The sequence below is a fragment of the Rattus norvegicus genome, chromosome 18, assembly GCF_021556685.1.
Source record: "Rattus norvegicus strain SHRSP/BbbUtx chromosome 18, alternate assembly SHRSP_T2T, whole genome shotgun sequence".
In the NCBI taxonomy this organism is placed as follows: Eukaryota; Metazoa; Chordata; class Mammalia; order Rodentia; family Muridae; genus Rattus; species Rattus norvegicus.
The window spans coordinates 52,438,104-52,456,059 of record NC_141551.1 but is presented as its reverse complement, the minus strand read 5'-3'; the positions used below and the strand labels follow the sequence as shown (position 1 = coordinate 52,456,059).

Sequence of the window (17,956 nt, the reverse complement as noted above, 5' to 3'; positions counted from 1 at the left end):
GTGTTTGGTGGGTGTGGGTGCGTGTTGTGCACACGCTTAATGTGAGTTTGGGAAACAAGTTGGATAATGGGATATCCCTTGCCTTTGCTAGAATATCTTCTGTTAACAATCTGTATTTTCTCACCTACTGGTCCTGTTATTTATCTTTAAATCAAATACTGGAAACTTCAGGGATGGGGAGAACCTTAAAAACCCACAGCTGATAAACTCCAAATGCATCTGACCGAGTCTTTATATCAGTAAGGTATTTGAAAAGGTGCTCTGTTGCTTTTATGTGATCAGTTGCAAGCTATATATATACACTACTGAACCGACATGTCACAAGCACTATAACACATTCAAAGGACAAAGACTGTACAGATGACATAGAAGTAAATATTTTAAGATGATTTTTACTTTATCGTGCTATGAGGAACAAAGAAGATATAGTCTCCCTAAAAGTGATAACATTGTGGAACTAAGAAGAATGCAATAGACTGTATCCTTATTTTTTTTTAAGACTCTTTCTTGGTATTTTGGGGATACAGGGATTTTAAAGTCCAGTGCATATGTCATGGTTTTTATTTTTGAGAAAGATTCTTCAATAACATGTATCCATCCCAAAACTAGAGGAAAGGAAGGAGCAGTGTTGGCTGCCTTCATACAACATGGAGCTTCTACATGCCACCTGCCAATTTTGAAAGGTTTTTGTCAAAATCCACTGATGAGCTTCATTAGCTTCATTTTTTTCCTTTCCTAGTATTTCCCCCCAACAACTTAGAACTTGCTGCATTTTTATTTATTTACTAAATGAGTTCTTTGAAATACATGGAAACTAATTTTAAACCAGTTTTGAAATCCGATTACTCTATTTTGTAGGTTTACACCATCATGATGCTTAAAGATTATATCCAGGCAGCCTTGGCAGCAAAAATAACATGAATGATTGAAACATTATTTGGTCATTATGATCAAAATATGTTCTCTGCCACAAACACAAAAAAAAAATCTTTAAATGATTTCTCCTCTTAAAAAGGCGATGCCAGTTTAATTGACTAATTAAACGCCTTCATTGCAGCCTTCCCTTCTTTTCTTAGCTCCTTTTGTGGTTGTGGTGAAGTCTCTTCCTTCTTCTGGGTTTCTAGTTCCTCATCTATCCATGGAGTGAGTTAGTGTCTTTTTCTGCTTTCTTAAGCCTGGTGATGAGCAGTTGGTGAGCTCAGTTAGAGTAGAACCTGCCTGGATCATACAAAAAAGTGGATCCTGTTAAGTGTGCAGCTTTGTTTGTATATTTTTCTAAGATGCCCACCACTAACAGTCCTTTGTCATCACAGAAGAACAGCATAGTCATATATGTCTCTTGTCAAAAACAATTAAAAGCACAATTGGACAATGTTAACTTACTCCAATATGATCCACAAACCTCTTTGTGACACAATAAATTATGAAGCAGTTATCCCCTGCATTAAAATCATCAGAGAGATTCTATTTGTAATTCTGCTATCTAAGATGGTATAGTCCATAACTTTCATTAACAATGCCCAAACTGACTACAGTACATGGAAACGAAGTGATATGAATGAACAAATGAAGATAACTGGAACAGCCTTTGGTGTTAGAGGATGCTAGCCCTTGCTAGCATGTCCCAGGCTATATGGTTTACTAATATTAAAAACTAGTAATTTTTCTTTCTCTTTAGATAAATACAAATGCACCTTCTTCTATGGAGTCTGCTGCTCTGGTCCAGAACTGTATTGAAAAGGCTTCTCTGGATTCTACCACAGATTTCTTGGGGGCAGCCTGCTACTCCACCTAGCATTAGCCTAACAACTTGATAGCTACATTCTCCATATGGAAGGCTCCTGGATCATACTTTTGACAGGTGACCATCTTCTTCGAGTATCTCTGGCGACAAAGAGCTACTGACCTTCCAGCGTAATTCACCTCATTATTAGACAAGCTCTGACTGTCAGAAAATATGTCCTTCTGTGTAGTTCTATCAGTTTTGCAATATTTTGCTCTCTGGTACACAGAGAAACCACGCCACCATGATCCTATCTCCCATTCTCCCCCTGTCTTGGATATGTCAACTTTACACAGACTAAAGTCATCTGAGATGAAGGAACCTCAATTGAAAAATGCCTTTATGAGATCGGGTTATAAAGCAGGCAAGCATCTAGGGCATTTTCTTAATTAGTAATTGATGATGGAGCCTCGCCCATTGTGAGTTGTGTCACCCCTGAGCTGATGACCCTGTGTTCGATGAGAAAGCAGAGTTAAGCAAGAAAGGAAGAGCAAGCCAGAGCAACACTCCTCCATGGCCTCTCCATGCTTCTCTCCTCCCTAATCCCTTAAATCAATACCCATTTTATTTTATTCCTACAATATTTGTCTATTCTAGCCCCTTCTAGTGGCTGTTCCTACTTAGACACATTGTCCAATATCATGCCTATAGATGCCATCAGGTCAGGTCAGAGAGCTGTAGGTGTCACCTCTCCTGATGGCTGCAGTGGCTTTGTTAATTCCAAAGAGATTTGTCATCACCAGATGAGGTTTGCCTGCACTCTCTGTGTGGGTGTTTTATAGAGAAATATCTTTCATTATTAAGTTGAAGGATTTTCCACCTCTCTCCAAGACACTCCTTCTGTTGGCAACACGTACGTAATACCCTGGCTCACAATAGCTTCTTATTGTCTCAATCCGTATTGTTACGGTAGAAAACAGGGTATTTGGACAACAACTGTGTCCAAACAACAACAACTGATTTCAGCAAAGCAACACTCCTCCATGGCCTGCTGCATGACCTCCAGGGACATTTCTATCCCCTCAAACCCCCTAATAGGACGGGTATCTTAGTGACTCCAGATCTCAGAACATTTTAGTGATACTTAGAGAATGAGCTGGGTGTGGTGACTCATACTTGTAATTCCAGGACTCAGGGACTGGGGAGGGCTTGGGAGGATCACAAAAGTCCAAGTCCAGCCTAAGGTACACAGAGAGTTCAGCACTAACCTGAACTACAGCTGAGACCCAGCCTCAAATTATTTTTTTTACAAAAAAATTAATCAATTAAAGAAGTAAATGAGTTGTAAATAAGTCCTTTAAAGGAGAGAGAGAGAGAGAGAGAGAGAGAGAGAGAGAGAGAATATGCAAGACTTACAATGCAACCTGTAGGTACTTAATAAATATTAATGGGAAAACAAAACATATAAATAAACAGAAAAATGACAGCAAGCACACTGAATAGCAAGAAAGGAGGAACAGAACAAAAAGGTAAGACAGAACATCAATTCAAGCTCTTGGCATCTTAAGCCAGTATCTGTCGCTGGTGGCAACACAGAATGAATCACAATGACTTTGGTCCAATGCAGTGTTTAAGGAACGAAAGGCTTACTTTCTGGCAAGGAATCGTCTTACCCATGGTTTCTACGGCTCTGTGCAGTTAATGAGGCATCTAGTAGCACCTGTTCAGAATTTGCTCAAGAAGAAATGAGTGAGTGAGAGGCAGGAGGCAGGAGAAGAAGCTCACATTCATCAATGTGCATTTCTAGTCTTCCAGGGACAGCAAATACTTAACTGCCAAGCAGCAAATCCCATTTGACTGTTTAAGTAAGAAGTAATGATTAATATCAGGCTAAAAAGTGTGTGCCATTTCCACAGTTTTTATATAAAATATGTTAATGGCATATGTACATTTTTACCAAGTTTTTCATTCTCACATGATAAAAGCATCACAGGGTGTCTGCTCCTATGCATTTAGTCATTCTCACTTTTTCAAAGGAAACGTGCTAGGCATAACCCAATCAGAGTAGGACTAAGATGAATAACCTTGTAGTCTGGGTGTGGGAGACTGGGGGGGGGGCATTTAAAAGTTCAAGTGTGTGTTAGATCACAGATTGACGACTCAAGGTGCAGAGGGCTGATGGGTGATCAGTTATGACCCTGTGACAGCTCTGAGAAACCACTCTAGCAAATTTCAGTGGAAAGAGATTTAGTGAATTAAATGTTAATGAAATCTTAAGATCAGAAGAGACAGTTTCTGTAGGACTCTGAAGAAATGAGTCCTGAACAATACTCAAGTACAATAACCCCAATGGCAGCTGCCTTCTCTGGCATCTTTAGGAGTCCTGAAACTCAAGATGTTTGCCAGTGCATCCACTGGTTCCAGGAATATGCTTTATTTGCAATTCTTCATGGGTAGTACCAGTTAGTCCACATGACTTTCTCACTTAGGAGTAGGAAATAGGAATAAAAGCTAACAGACTATGATTGTTCTCACTATTTAACTCAGGTCTGAATTTGTCTTGAGGGAATGTAGCTGCTTAAAAGAGCCCAAAGTTGGGGCTGGAGAGATGACTCAGCAGTTAAGAGCACTGACTGCTCTTCCAGAGGTCCTGAGTTCAATTCCCAGCAACTACATAATGGCTCGTAACCATCTGTAATGGGACCTGGTTCCCTCTTCTGGTGTGTCTGAAAACAGCTACAGTGTACTCATATACATAAAATAAATAAATCTTAAAAAAAAAAAAAAAAGCCCAAAGTCACATCCAGAAACCTAGCTGCAAAGGAGTCTCATACCAGCATATGTAGTAGAGGAGCCAGGAACATTGTATGGGTTGCGGTTGTAATGAGCCATTACACTCACTTGATCAGCAAAAAGTATTAAGATGAAGAACACCTGGGATAGAGAAAGGGGCTAAGCTAAAGACAGGCAGGATAGAGAGCCCGATTCCCCCATTTTAAAAGTCCAATTATTTTTGGCCATTATTGGTCCTGACATAGTAAAACTAAAATTAAATCCACATGAGTGTGGTGTTCTGGTGGAATAAATATGAACCAAGAGCTAAGAGAGAGCAATGCAGCAATGTTCTCCCTGGTTCTGCCAGTAATAATGTCCCCTGGGAAATCACTTAGCACTTCTGTCTTCAGTTTTCCTATTGATAAAATAGGGAGAGTTTCCATAATTCTCTGCTAATGGGAATTAACAAAAAATAGAACCATCAAAACTTGTATGTAGTTGTACACAAAACAGCTAAACAGTCTACTTAAAGGAGTGGAGGAAGATCCTCACAGTATTTGTGTGGAAACTTCCTTTGCAGCCAGTAAATTCCTTTCCCAATAATACAGAAAATACTACAACTTTGTTGGGATAATTTGAGAGCAGTGGCTAGTCAATAAACAGCCACTGATGTAAAATAGGAGAGCAATGATGATGGAATTCTGTTTTCTTTGGGAATGTCTCTTCCCAGCTTTCCTCCCACAACATGTTACAGAAATCTCTAATCATGCAGCATGCTTACTGGCCAGGTAAACAGAGAAGAGAGCCATAGTTTTGCATTGTTTGCCAGACGTTGCGCTCAGCCAAGGTGAGTGGTTGGCAAGGGAAATAGTCTTCGTTTCTCAGTGTTCATGAATATGTAATTCATCTAGTCACAATAGATAACGTTTCATGCAGTTTTCTTGGAAGCCATGTGTTGTTTCCTTTCTATAAATGCTTCCCTTGCCCTACTTAGCAGCTCGCCAGCTACTGAAGGTCACAGTACCACTGAACTGCAGAACCCAGAAGGTGGAGACTGTGTGGCCTGAAGATTATCCACAAACATCAGATAACGAAGTAACTTGAGAGCCCCTCCCCCTCCCCCAGCCAAGGAGGGAAGATGACGTCATGTAAGTGATGAGAGACAATATACAAGCAGACAACGTGTGAGTGACAATAAAGGATAGATAGAGCACACGTGAACTATTCCACAGGGTTAAATTTCGCCCTCATCTGCCCGAGTTAGAGTCAATGGTGATCAAAAGGGAGAGAGCGCTACATACACCAAGAAGCTACAAATAACTGTGAACTGGGACTGTTGTGAAGAAAAAAACAAAATAAAAGCCTGTAAGTAGGAATCTTCAAGGTGACCGTCCACCTGAGCATAGCAGACAAGCTGTAGCAGAGAGAGCAACTCTTGGTTTTCAGTTTTTCTCAGCTTAATGAAGCTGGGAACATACGCCTCTACTATTGTCTTCTTTTGTTCCTTTGCGCACACACACAGAGGCATACACACATTCGTGCACACACACATGAATATTCAGATGAAAATGCACACATACAGACAGAGATATGCTCAGGAAGAGAGAAAAATGGCACAGAAACACCTTAACTAATTAAGTTACAAAATAAGAAATATAACCACACTATAATTAAGTTATCACCAGCAATCCAGGGAAACAATGCCCAAGTTTCTTTGTACTTATGATGAGTTGTTTCTTAAATTCCCTTTATTCTACCAAGCGTAAGCCATTTCCTCCTGTTGATGAATGAGAATAGCTGACCCCCAGTTCTTTCTCCCATACATATCTGCCGCCATATTGTTATCATTTATCTTTCCTGCTTTTTTCCAGAAAGTTGTTGCCACTCTTAAAGAAGCTTTTAAATTTTTACAATAAAAAGGAAGAAAGAAAGAAAAATGGGGAAGGGAGGAAGGAAGGAAGAAAGTAAGAGAGGGAGGGAGGGAGGGAGGGAGGGAGGGAGGGAGGGAGGGAAGGAGGAAATATTTAGAACTCAAGAATGTTTCATGTCAGCCCAGTTGCAGTGGCCAGCACTTGGGAAGCAAAGACAGAGGGATCTCTATGACTTCAAGGACAGCTTGGTCTACAGAGTATGTTCCAGAACAGCCAGGGTTACACAGAGAAACCCTGTCTTGAAGAAAACAAAACAAAACCAAAAATCAACTGTCTAAGCTGAGACAGTTTTTCTTGGCGTTCTAATCTTTTGAATGTATGGTAGCTTTTAAGAGTTTGAATAGAAATATGAGATGGCCTTTGGCTTGGAATATGACCCATGCAGGTGTGTCATAGAAGCCTAACACCTTTGACGTTGACTGGATACCTCTCTTAGAAGGGGGTTGAAAGAACCAATAAGGGCAAAGCAGACATGATGGTAAAGAGCCATCTGCAGGTCTCTGAAGAGAGGAGTGAGCTGCCAAGAGTGGTTGATAGCCCTGAAGAGGAGCTGAGTTTAATTCCCAGCTCCCATGCAGTGGCTCTCAACCACCTGTAAACTTTAGTCCCAAGGAATCCAATACCCTCTTCCAGCCTTTATGGGCAGTAAGCACACATGTGGCATACATACATCTGTGCAGACAAACACATACAAATAAGATATAAATAAATGCCCTGTAGGTTGATGTCATTATGCAGGTAAAGGCAGGTACAGGATAGAACGAAGCCTGTCTTTGAACGAGAAGGAAGGATGGGCAGGTGAAAAGTTTTAGAGAGACAGAGGAGGCTGGAGGGAAGAGGGAGCTAAGAGAACATGGCGGCGGATGCTAAGATTCCTTTCTGCACATATTACAGGTTGTTATGACAGTGTTCTTAAGGGATGCATGTGTACAGGATTATGTGTTGTCTAAATGGGCAAATTATATCTTATCAATTAGATCAGAGGATTGTGTGATGTGTTCTTTCATGGGGCGACTTAATTGACTTCAAGAGAATGCAGGGTGGCCAGATGCACCAGCCCCTCCATGGAATTGGGATGTATATGCCTGGCATGGTGCAAACCAGCCAAGAGAGCTGTGAGTGAGGGCGGGGCGGCCTGACAGGGTGCTGTGTTGGAATGGCTCATGGACAACAGGTCAGAAAGTAGATAGGGGCAGCATAGAGCCACTCAGATAATTAGTGCTAGTTCCAATGGCCCACAGGAGCCAGAACTAGTGAGAGAGTGCAACTGCCAAGGTATGCATGGGAACCATCTCCGCCATTTTTTTATTTTTAACCACAACAATGGCCATGTTTTTATTAAAAGAAAGAGCCAGATACAGAAGTATGGAGCCTGAACCCATGATATAGGACTTAGCCAAAGGGAGTCTCAGAAGCCATTCCCTGGGGACCTTTGGCACCGACAACAGTACATTTTCTAGAACAGCTTTCCAGGCTGCAGGTGGTGTCCAGAAAGGACTTTCTAAGGAAATCCATTGGTTTTCAAAGGCTTGAAAGGAACACAAGTTTCATCAAAAGAACTAGTCCTTCCCCACAGTCAGAAGGTAAGGTTAGCCAGGAGATGATGCCTGGGATGAGGAGACCAAGGAAGAGCATTCTCTAAACAGTCCAATGAGCAGTGCATTGAAAACTCCCCGAGTCAGGAAAGACCCAAGAGGTCTCTTGCCTAAATATACAATCATGGTCTTACTGGTTCACAGGATCTCAACCTCTTGACAGCTGCTCTTTTTGTTTGGTTTGGTTTGGTTTGGTTTTGCTTTATTTTGCCTAACCAAGCTCAATGTTCATGAAGCACCTACCACATGCGGTGAAAGTTCCTACAAAGGCATGAGGTATTAACCACTAACAACGCCTCTGCCCACTGAATAGTTCCTTATTTTCTTTGAGCTGCTTACAGGAATTTTAAAAACTGCTTTATTAATTAGTCTAACCATTTGCCAGTTACTTAGGTTTTTAAGAAGGCTGCTGTGTGCTTTAAAATCACATTTGGGTTAAATACCAATGTAAATGAGCCACGGAAATGAGCAGAAATGCTGTAGTGTGGGGTTGTGTTCACAGAGATGGTGGGTCCTCCCCCACTTCAGGCTATTTCACTCTGAGGACATTAAACCATTATTAAGATTGGCTTCCCTTCAGGCCTTTAGGACAGATTTAATTTCGTACAATTCAGACTTGGTAGCTAATAGCCATAAAACTGAACGCACGCATCTGGACTCACTACAGAAAATCATTTCCTTCACTGGGAGTTGGGGACCCACCTGAGTGAAGGGAGTGAAAGGGCTTCGGCGCCTCGGTTTCCAACCCAGAGACAAAACGTGAAGGTTTTCTGTGGAGTAGAGACAGTGACAAGAATGAACACAGAACTTCCAAGATCATTCCCTCTCCGTTCAGGCTGTGATCTTGCCATTTTTAGGTTTAGAAAACATTGGGGCAAGAGAAACAGAGTATGAAAGGTTTTGTTGTGTTTTAAAGTAGCTCACAGGGGTTCCTAATATAGCTAAAACCCTGCACTGCACCCTAAAAAGGCTGAGAGAGCCAAGTGACAGGAAAGGTTGTTTTTCTTTTTTTCATAATTATATTGTACGTTGTAGTCCAAGTCCAACCAAAGAAGGCTGCCAAAACCCCAGCCCAGGGACAGCAGAAGCTAACATACATGACTATCTAAAGGTGCAGAGGGGTGGTTCAGAAATCCAGTGGTCTTTCCTCCAAATTCCCTGTCTGTATTGAACTGCACTGTGATCTCAGTCTTCATGCCAGCAGCTCCAACATTGGGACTAAGAACTTCTCCATGAGTCTATTTGTTACTTGCCTTCTCATCTCTACGGTGCAAAAAATAAAAAGAAAGAAAGAAAGAAAGAAAGAAAGAAAGAAAGAAAGAAAGAAAGAAAGAAAGAAAGAAAGAAAGAAAGAAAGAAAGCAAGCACATCTACAGCTGACAGAGTCAATCACCACCATGAGTACTGTAGAGAGGCATTTTTGTTATCTTATTCTGTAAGAAAAGTACTTTGAAACCCCTTATCTGTGCTTTCATCCACCCCACCACTAGCGACTTCTTAAAAGCACCCAAGACACCTGACCTCGAATGGTTTTTCAGACCCTTCCTACCTCCCCCGCCCCCTGCCTTTCTTGGATTCTGTTATAGGTTCTGGGGTTTAACCTTAAAGCCCCAAATCCCAATACGTGTAAACGGGAAATTGAGTGTTTACAAACGTAAGCAAGCTAAGGTAAAGGTATTAAGGCAGATACTAATCCGATACAATGATATCCTTTATGAGACATAGATATCAAGTCACAGAGAGATAGATAACAATAGAGGCAGGGCTGCATGGACAACACTGCAAAGCAGGAATGGCAGGCTTGCCGGCCACTAGCATTAAAAGAATGCAAGGAAAGAGCCTCACACAGTGTGCTTGGCTCTGCTGACACTTTGGTTTCCAACTTCTAACCTCCGAAATGAGAGAACTTGATAAATAGCTGTTGCTTTAAGCTGTTCGCTTTGTGGGACTTGGTTGTAGAAGTCCTGGGAAATAAATTCTCTCTCCCTCTCTCTTGTTTTTCTCCGCAGACGTATTTAGCATCCCTTTTACTGTCCTGACATTTGCCCTTAGATGCTCATCTTTGACCCACAAGCTGCTGGTGGATGCAGTTTCTTCAATAAGCACATCTACCTCCCCAAGAGAAATCCTGGAGCCAGAAGTTAAGACATTAAGACGTGTGTGTGTATGTGTGTGTGTGTGTGTGAGAGAGAGAGAGAGAGAGAGAGAGAGAGAGAGAGAGAGAGGGAGAGGGAGAGGGAGAGGGAGAGGGAGAGGGAGAGGGACAGAGACAGAGACAGACAGACAGGCAGACAGACAGACAGACACCAGGATGCATTTACATTGAGAAGTTCCCTAATCATCAGACTTGAAGATCTAGACTCTATAAATCAGATGTTGTTCTTTATAAAATCAACAGTTCTTTACTTCACCTGCACTGGCAACTTCTCACTGTGGATAGGGTAAAGACAACCATGCTCTTCAAAGCCTAAGGCAGTGTTTCTCAACCTGTGGATTGTGACCCCTTTGGGGAATCGAAGGGCCCTAATCGAAGGGACCATCCTACATCACAATTCACAACAGTAGCAGAATTACAGTTATGAGGAAGCGGTGAAAACAGCTTTATGATTGGGGGTCACCACAACATGAAGAACTGTTAAAAGGTTGCAGCATTAGGAAGGTGGAGAACACAGTATAACCTCCTGAAACACGGAAACTACTTTCCCAGATTTTATCCTGTCTGATCCCACATGGGCTATGCGGCTTACTTGCATATTTCTTCCTAATCTTTGGTCCAATGTAATTTACTCTGTGACTTTCTGAGGTGGTTTGAATATGCATGGCCCATAGGAAGTGGCACTATTCAGAGTGTGTCACCGTGGAGGCAGGACTTTGAGGTCTCCTATATGTGATCTCAAGTCTGACCAGTGTGAGACAGGCTCTCCTTGCTGTCCACATGTCAAAATGTAGAACTCTTGGCTCCTCCAGCACCATGTCTGCCTGCACACTGCCATGCTTCCCGATAAGATGATAATGGACTGAACCTCTGAAACTGTAAGCCAACCGCAATTAAATGTTTTCCCTTATAAGAGTTGCCTTGATCATAGTGTCTCTGACCCCTCTGTCTAAGCCTCTTTCCTATCTGCCCTGCTGCTCAGAGTGCATCCCTCCTGGCATTTAAGCCTGGGAAGATTTGCATGTTTGCTCCCCTTCAGGGTACGTGAAGATGATATCTTTTTCCCCAGTGCTAGATTCTGAACTCAGGGCCTTACACATGAACACAGGCACCTTTCCGACTGACCTATACCTCCAGCTCAAGGGATGGGGCTTAGGGTCCATTACTACACTTTTCGTCCCCTAAACCAGTGTCTTGCACCTATTTGATGCTCAATAAATAACTGCATAAAAGAATAAAGGAATGGAATTCCCAGAGAGGTTACAGCACCAGATTCCTTCTCTTTCTACCTCAGAACCACTCACAGTTCCTTCCCACAGCTTCCTGACCCTTCCCTGAGCCTTGCCAATCATGATACCCATGGACAGCTTGTAAAGATTGTATGCTGAGTGAAAGAAGCCATTCGAAGAAGGCTTGTAGTGTCAGGTTCCATTTATATGACAGTCTCAAAAGGACAAAACCATACTGGACATGCTTCCGTTGTGCCTGTAATCCCAGCACTTGGGAGATGGTTGGCAGGAGGGCAGATCATGAGTTCAAAGTCATTCTGGTCTATATAGAGAGTTTCAGACCAGCCAGGGCTAAAAAAAAAAAAATCAAAAGAAGACCACTTGAAAGGACAGATCTGAGACCCAGGAGTGACAGTAGGGCAGCAGGACAGCAGGACAGTAGGGCAGGAGGACAGGTAGGAGCTGGACACTGTAAGCCTGAGCACAACATGCCTAGGGGTAACAGAATTGTTTTACATCTTAATTATGGTGCTGGGTGCATGTCTGTATGTTGAAATTCATAGCACTGTACTCTAAATCCAAATTTATGGTATGTCAATTTAAACTGTCACATTAAAAACAAGTTTCCTATCCTCCAAAAAAAAAAAAAAAAAAAAAAGTAAGGTGGAGAACAACTGGAGTAAGGGCTGTCAAGAAGTGGTCTGTCTTCCCACTACCTTGCCCTGTACCAGTCCTCTGCCTGGTCTCCACACAACCACTGGCTCCTTTCAGTTCCTCATTTCCAACACATACTCCCCCAGTTCTCAAACAGCTGCCACGATGGTGCTGCACTCCCCCTCCTTACTCCTGCCCCAGCCCCTCTCTGAGATGAATCTAAAAGGCTTCCCTCTCAGCTCAAGTGTGAGGTTCTCTGAGGCCTTTCCTGACTTCCCAAGGCAAGAGGCATCTCCCGACCTTTATGGCACCTATTGCTTTTCCTTGAAATATTTATTAATTTTTAATTATAATAGAAGCTCTTTTAATTGAGCTCCTCTGGGACTTATCTGATGTTTTCAAATCCCTTAGTAAGATGTATTGACTGGCTGTCCAGAATGAGATAGATGCTCACTTGTGGGTTCTGCCTGCCTGGGATCCCTGTTACCCCACTCGCACCAGCTGAGTTCCGTACTCAGAGTGGCTTATTTTTGTTCTCAAACCTGTTTATGACAGTTGTACTTGATTACTATAATTATATAGTTTAATTAAGTATCACACAACTGTTTGAATATGGGCATAAAAGGAGAGTTGTTGTTTCCATGAAAGCTAAGTTAAATGCTTTAGAAAGACACGCAAAGTCCAGGAAGTAGGTGGGAATCGTTCTTAAATTAGTTCTAAGTGAGAGAAGTGTAAACGATTGTGTGGATAATAAAATCTAAATGAATGCAATTAAAAATTTACTTCACAGCGTCTTCATATCTTTCATTTTTAAAGTAGCTGAAACTGAAAATTGTACATAATATATAATTTTGAGTGGGCTTTTTACAAGAAAGATAAAGTAACACATAGGTTACTACACCAGTCCTCAAACAAGGCATCTTAGCTAGACCAAATTTGGCAACTAGATGCGTATGTGTTTTAAGTAAAAAGCAAAATGTGTATAAATACAGTATATATCATCTCCACTCTCTTTTTAGTATGTTAGTTACAAACATTACCCTCCTTGAAGAAGGAGATAGTTACAATAAATACTATTTTGTTTTGTTTTGTTTTGTTTTGTTTTGTTTTGTTTTGTTTTGAGATAGGGTCTCTTTGTTTGTGGCACAGGCTGGCATCTGCCTCTTCATTCTCCTGTCTCAGCCTCCTAAGTGCTGAGATCACCAGTGAGGTGTTCCACCAAGCCTAGTAGGAAATACTTATTAACATGGCCATTGGGCTACCATCGATCTCCCTTGTTGGACTATGAGTTCCACTACAGGAGACATGAATGTTTATTTTAGTACTGTAGTTTCAGTGCTTAAGGCTGGAAGCATTACTCTGAATAAATAAAGACAATTTCTCTTTAATTTATGCTGAACATACATAGCAGATGGTATGGCTAATTTTTTTTATTATCTCTCTCTGAAGGAGGGTCAAATTTTCATCATTTGAAAAAAAATGTACTCCAAAATTCTTCTAAGCAGGAAGCTGTTAGACATACTTGAGAATAACATGGCAGAGTGTGTTTGAAGAGAAGTTCTTCCTGTTGGCTAGTTGCCCTGTCTGTCTGAACAGGCCTCCCTGATGGTGTGGGTATGCATCAGAGAGCCAGGGGATGCTCTGTATCCTCTTCATGCTGTGAGAACCCTGGACTCTTACATGATCCGGCTTTAGTGATTTTAACAGACGGGCTTACCATAAAAATGAAAAACGTTTCCCGTCTCAAAACCATTTCCTGCCTCCCAAGGTAAAATAAACTCTCCCTAAGGAAATGATCTAAAAGTGTTCAAATATTCTAAAATATTGTTTTGAAATAAGCCATAGTTCTTTGCTTCACATTTAAAAACATGAATAAGGTGGCAGAAAATACAGGTGGGAAGAAATGCTTTCCAACTCCATGCCATTTGTGATCTTCTCTAAGCCTTGTCTGTAAAGTGGAGATATATATATATATATATATATATATATATATATATATATATATATATATATAAATCCTGTTATGAGGAATTGAATTGTAAGCAGTTAATTAACAAATGGTGATATGAGTCTACACTGCTACACTGGTGTCACCACAATGTCTACGAGACCCCATTCTTTCAGCAGCTTCAGTTCCTGACCCTTTTTCTTTGTGGCTAGCAGGCAGCACATCAGTTCATTTCCTTCGGCACAGACACAAGCCCTGTTATTATACTCAAAACGAGGTTGGAGGCTACTGATTCTGGAGTTGACAACTCTGGTCTGGTTCTAACAGATCTTCTGGGGAGACCCATGGAACACTCAAACCTCATCTCATCTCACCGTCTTTTAAAGATGGATAAAGAGAGAAGCTGGAGTCAAGGCCCCTGTGAAAACTGTAATTTCACTGCCAGTAAGAGTTGAAACTTTAACAGCTTTGGTATCCATCTGTGAAATGTCACTTCTGTTGGTTCCATCCTATAACTCAAACGATAGAGAAATCACACACCCGTCCCTGTAAAACTCCGCATTTTCTCTATAATGTATGGGCACTCAAGCTACACTAATTTATTCTACAATTAGTTTTATTTTTTAGCATTTTTATTTGACTCTTATACTACATAATTAATAGTGTTTACATGGAAAGGTTGTTTAACTAATGTAAACGGCATAAGTGGATTACTTGAGCAAAGCTTAAAACAAACAAGCACTTTTTCCCTCTGAAATTTTTTTCACTCTCCTCTAAATGTCTGGCACAAGAGCAGAGTTTTTGAAAATGTCAAAGGAGATATAGAAATCAGGTTTCTGAGGTCCATTCTTTCCTGGTGGAACAGGCTTATAATTCTGTTTCCTCCTACAATGATTGGCCTGGAGGTAGTCAGCAATGACCCAGTGACCCAACACATCCCACGCTCAGAAGCACATCTTTTCTTTGGGAGGTTGCCACTGTTGTTTTTTTTTTTTTAACATGACCTTAAACATAACCTAATATCTGGCCCTTTCAGATCATTTCCTGCGGTTGGAAGTACCTAGAAAGAGTGACGGATGAGATAAACAAATAGAGTCGTCATAAAAACCAGAAAAACACCAGGGAACTCCTCCCAGGTCTCTGAATATTTCTACCACTGTGTCACCCAACGGTGGCAATTACCGATAGTCCCTCCTAGTCAAAGTCCAGGTTCCATGTTGGTTTTGAGTGGCAGCACAAACTGTAAAATAGGGCAGGCCTGATGATTGCTCCCTGCCAAGATATTGCTTTCTTAAAGCATTCTGAAGGAAGCACTATTGTACCGACAGTCGTTTCTTTACTTCTGCTTTTCTCAGAGGCAAAGCCAAGGGGAAAGAATGGATCTACTGCCTCCCACACCCACACGTCTAGCCCCTCTGAGGCCTTAAATGGAAGGGCTGACTCCAAGCCATCTCTGGAAGAACTGATACTGTATCATCTAAAGTACCGGAGTTATCTAAGGAGTTGCAGGCCAGCCCATTCAAAGCAGGCTTTTTCTGGAGTTGCAGTGCTGTCTCAGACATAACCACTGGGTTAACAGTCTTGAGGTCTAAGCACAAAACTCAGGTTCCAAAGTTGTTAGGACACTTCAGTTCTCAGGACGAACACTAGAACTAGAGCCAACAGAGGACAATACATAGGTCAAAGGCCTACAAAAAGAACACTGCGAGTAAACAAAATATACACACCCAATGCTACCTAAAGATCTTCAGTCTTACCCTCACGTCATCCGAAACATGCTAAAAGCTGTGAAATACCTCCTATTTAATATTTTTTCTATAAAAATAAATTCGGAAATGTGTTTTTGAAATTGTTCAGCTACCAACAACTCCACTACAGTGTCTAAGTGCTTGTGGCATTGTAGTAGCTCTCATGTATTCAGACTGTCTCAACAAAGACTTGTTTTCAGTGAATGCTAAATCACACCATTGACACTCACACAATGCTCTACTTTGTGACCCTTGAATAAATGTTTATAATTTTGCTGTGGCCAATTTTTCTTTTGAGATCATTTTTTCCTGTTCCAACTCCAGAAATCTTCTCAAACAAAGGTCCTATGCTTGGCACAAAGAGACAGATGGGAAATGTGGACCTAGAAGCCAAACTGTTCAACTAGGATAAAGGCCTGCATTTAGACATTCCCAAGGTGACCGGGCTCTGATAGCTGAATCCTTGGGAATTCACAGCCATTTCCGGGAACTACCATTCTTAAATGGAACTGTTTATACATTCCAAGTCCTGTTCTACAACTTAAAAACTGGATAACAAACCAAAAAGATCTTACTAATTAAACACAAGCTCTGGAAATGAACTTTGACTCTGTGGGGAAATTTACCTGGAACCAGTGCTACAAAGCTATCATTATGACCTTCGAGATAAAGCATTCATCCTTAATTTGTAAAATCACATTTCACACATCCAACTGACTATACAAAGCTCCATTTTCCAGCAAATAAACATGAAACTTGGAAGCTGACCTGGAGTTTCTGTCGCTCTGAGAAATGTACAATACGCATGCTCTACCAAGATACTTACAGCTAGACACATTAGTTCTTAAGAAATACTCTACTTGTAACTGTTATAGAGTGGCATTTTCCTGCTCAGAAAGATTAGGACTTATCAGAGCATATCGACAAGAAAATAATCATAGGTCTTTTTAAAGGTCCCAAATCCTCTTTTGGCTGTCGACAAATGCTAAAGTGATAAAAGTATGAACCGGAAAATTCCACTTACAAACTGTGTCCTCTACCAATATCATATAATCAAGATGGTTTTGTTTAAGGGATCCACTACTAACCTGTTTTATCTTTTTTCTTTTAAGTACTGAATACAAAGTGCTTTTATTTCAGCGATGAGCCCACAGGTACTGGCAGCAGAAATGAAATTCCAATATGCTATTTTCTATCTGTGAGGATACAGGCAAGTTATTAAGCCTCCATTTCATCATCTGTAAAATGGTACTTAATAAGACTGTTCACAGGCTTAAATATGTTAATGAGCACCAAGCTTTGGGTGAGTCATCAATAAATATTAATTATTATACTGATTACCCATCATTTTCTTACCACTTACAATTCCACCACACCTGTAGCCTATACTACTTAGTCACTCCCTGATGTTCCTGACGGCTCCACCTATACTAAGCCACTATGTTCCTAAAGCTGAGAGACCTTAGAAAACAAAAACTACTATTCCAGCTCCCCTTTCTGAAGAGGAACATAGTCAATCAGAAAACATTCCAGGGGCCCCTAGTACAAGCCTGCTCTGGCTACCTGGCCTTGCCCAGGCTTACACTCTTCTGCCTCTTTTCAAACCTCTTCCCTCATTCCCTTCAAATTTTAGGCATACTAGTCACTCTGCTATGCGTGGCCCAGGAAATGTAACTTCTGTCAGATGCCATCACAAAAACTACTTCTCTAACTAGCTCATACGCCTATCTTTTCACACGTCATATTCCTTCCCTTGAAAACGCTTAACCTTAATAAATGCATAACCTATTTAATGGATAATTTCCTCCAGGTCTGTCTTACCTACAAGATTATATGGTTGTAAAGTGAGAGGAGGTACAGCTCCCCAGTTTTGCTCATCCTGTTCCTTATAACCCAGATCGGCTCCAACCCAAAGGAGAAGGAAGTCAGTAAATGGCTACCTTAATAAATGAATGAACACATATCAGGAATGGTTAAAATGGCCAGTCTCAAAATGCTGTTTCCTAAACACACAGAGCCTCTTCTCTATTTCTTCCCTCCTTCCCTTCTTTCCTTTTTCATTTTCTCTTTTCTTTCTTTTCAATACATTTTAACTGGGCTTTCTCTTCACGTACTATGACTCAGGAGCAACAGGCCCACGAGAGAGAGGACGACACAGGAGGAAGGAGCCCAAGAGGCAGGGCGGCGCCCGTGGGCCG

General features: G+C 41.3%; 1 long non-coding RNA gene across 2 annotated transcripts in view; it reads right to left on the bottom strand.

Moving 5' to 3' along the window:
• The window catches only part of LOC120098149 (uncharacterized), a 33,847-nt gene extending 15,899 nt beyond the window's left edge, over positions 1 to 17,948 (bottom strand). The window contains exons 1-3 of one of the 2 annotated variants that reach the window (NR_190683.1): positions 17,699 to 17,948; positions 16,847 to 16,954; positions 373 to 1,218 (exon numbers count right to left, since the gene is read on the bottom strand). This is a non-coding gene — a long non-coding RNA (uncharacterized LOC120098149). Of the gene's footprint in view, positions 1 to 372; positions 1,219 to 16,846; positions 16,955 to 17,698 lie in introns of those variants that run through there. The other variant, NR_190682.1, reaches the window with a different exon arrangement.
• Between the last annotated feature and the right edge of the window lie 8 nt (positions 17,949 to 17,956).